This window comes from Cebus imitator, unplaced genomic scaffold (assembly GCF_001604975.1).
Source record: "Cebus imitator isolate Cc_AM_T3 unplaced genomic scaffold, Cebus_imitator-1.0 Scaffold295, whole genome shotgun sequence".
Lineage (NCBI taxonomy): Eukaryota > Metazoa > Chordata > Mammalia > Primates > Cebidae > Cebus > Cebus imitator.
The window spans coordinates 684178-686934 of record NW_016107610.1 but is presented as its reverse complement, the minus strand read 5'-3'; positions in this window follow the sequence as shown (position 1 = coordinate 686934).

Below are 2757 nucleotides of genomic sequence, written 5' to 3'. Positions count from 1 at the left end.
GGACAGTGGCCCTGCTACTCAAAGCAAATAAGCCTGCCCACCCCATGCCAGTCCATGCACATAGGGCTGCCAGCTGCCCTTCATTCATTCCTTGTGAGTCCCCAGCAGTCACTGGTGACAGCTGGAAGAGGAGCTGCTGGTAAGTGTGTAGCAGCACTGTGTGGGCTTCACGCAGCAAGTGTTGAACAAGAAACAATGTCTTGTTTGCATGGCCCTCCCTGGCACCCCCAGTTCCTGAACCAACCCCACCCCCAACTCCCTTTCTCTCCCCTTTGCTTTGGAAGCGGCACCCATGGCTTCAGACCTGGAAAGTTTAAACTCCACTGTGCCCATTCTCACCTGTCTTCCCACAACTGCCAGCCCACCATTTCTCTCACTTTTTTACCCCCTTTTGACTTCATTTTCTTTGCTCTCCAGCCTGGACCCCAATACCAGTCTGTCCAAAGACTCACCAACACACTGATCTTCATCCTCCCCAGCCAGCCACAGCCACCAAACACAGCCGTCCCCCACACTCACTTTCTTGGAGGCATCTGTTGCCTTCATTGCCAAAGTTTACTCTCAGTCAGTCAATACCTCTGTCACTGTCGCCCCTCCCTCCTCTCAAAGAGCAGGAGGGCCAGGGAGCCATAGAGGAAGCAGCTCCTAGAGAGACAGCCAGTGTGAGTGCTACAGTCACTCAGGAATGGCCCCCAGGGCACCCACCATGTGGGGCAGCACAGGCAGCCTGGTGCCCAGGGACTTGAGCCCAGCAGGAGAAACCTGATGAGCAGCACCCACAAGGACAGGGAGGGACCAGAGCCTTCTGGACAGTGGCAGTGGGCTTCAAGGCTGAGGGGATAAATGTGTACAGTGGACAAACGGCCCCTGCCCTGGCCTGATTGGACATTTGGAGGCCTCAGATACATGAGAAATGGCTTTCAAAGCCTAGTCTGGAGGACCTCGCCTCTGCACATGCCCTCCCAACCCCCAAGCTGAACAGAATGTCTGCTGCTATAGAGAAGAGAGCTGTAAATGGGGGGACAAGGGCCGGGGAACTGCCCTAGACCAGACTCCAAGGGACTGATGCCAAGTTGTACAAAGTCCATTAGCAAAAGAATATGTCAATTCCATTGAGGCCAAGATGGTCCAGTGAGTGTTTGCCTCAGGGCTTTTGAGAAAGGGGAACCACAGTTTTGTTTGTTTGTTTGTTTCTGGGGTTTTTGTGGGTTTTTTTTTTTTTTTTTTTTTTTTTTTTTTTTTTTTTTTTTTTGAGACTGATTTTTGCTCTTGTTACTCATCTCCGCTCACTGGACCTCCACCTCCCGGGTTCAAGTGATTCTCCTGCCTCAGCCTCCCGAGTACCTGGGACTACAGGTGCCCACTACCACACCTGGCTCATTTTTGTATTTTTAGTAGAAAGTGGGTTTTGCCATGATGGCCAGGCTGGTCTCGAGCTCCTGACCGAGATGTTCTGCCCACCTAGGCTTCCCAAAGTGCCGTGATTGCAGGCGTGAGCCACTGCGCCCGGCCACATGGTTTCTTATTAAAACTGCTATCCCGGTAAAAACGCCTGGGCTGGCAGCCATCTTTGTCACATGACATGATCCTACTAGCGAAGGAAGCTAGCACGGGAAAGTTGAGCTGAGAGATGAGGAGGGACCAATTTCTGATAGCATTGTTTTGAGCATCTGAATTCTGTACCGTACGCCTGGACTTTTAGTTTCATGAGGCAGTCAGTTCTCCTTTTGTTTGTTTAAATCAATTTGAGTCGAGTGTCCATGACAAGTAATGAAGAGCCTTGACCAATATAACACCTTTGATCAGGCCACCCGCCTGCCCAAAAATGTCTGGTGGTTCCCCATTGCCCCCACACCGTTGTCCTGTCTCCTCTTCATCTTTCAAAGTCTGTCTCTAGTGCCATCTTCTTCATTAGGATGTCACCTAGTTTGATAAAGAGCATCTAGCCAAACTTGAGCTTGTCTTTATCTGAAGCCCATATTATTATTTTTATCTCTTTCGTGGTACCCAGCATGTTCTGATAAATGTAGTAGTGATTTGTGCACTGATCTTACCCCATCTACTTATTTGAGAGCCTCTTGAGCATAAAGATTTTCCTACCATTCTGTGCCTTGCACATAGTAGATGCTCAGCAAATCCTAGTAGGAGTGTAGTGACTAGGCTACAAATACTCATGTAGTCAAGTGAAACTACATCAGAAACACAGGTCTCCTGGCTCCCAGTCCAGTGCTTCTCCCAGTATGTCACACTTAGTAGTGTGGACAAGTTATAAAGCAGGGTTCTCAAAGCATGATCCCCGGCCAGCAACATCAGCATCACCTGGGAGCTTGTGAGTCATGCAGATTCTCAGCCTTCACCTCAGACCTCCCAAATGAAATTCTGGGTGTGGGCTCAGCAAGCTGTGTTTTAACAAGTCCTCCAAGTAACCCTGATAACATGCTCCAGTCAGAACCACGGCTGAGATTCCAGTTGACATTTAAAATAATACATTTCACTTTTTGGAATGTTTAACTGCTTCGTGATTTACAGATTAAAATGCACACTATTCATCTTGAGTCTCACATTAAGTAAAATTTGCAAGGCATCATTTGGGCAATTAATTTTCTTCCACTTCACAGTAGATATAGAAATTCTTAAGTCTTTCTGAAAATATACACATGGTTATTTTAGGATTGAGATTCTCAAACTAAAGGTGAGAGACCTGACAAATCTATTTAATTTTTTATTAGATTAAATTAAAGTGCATCCATCTAGTGC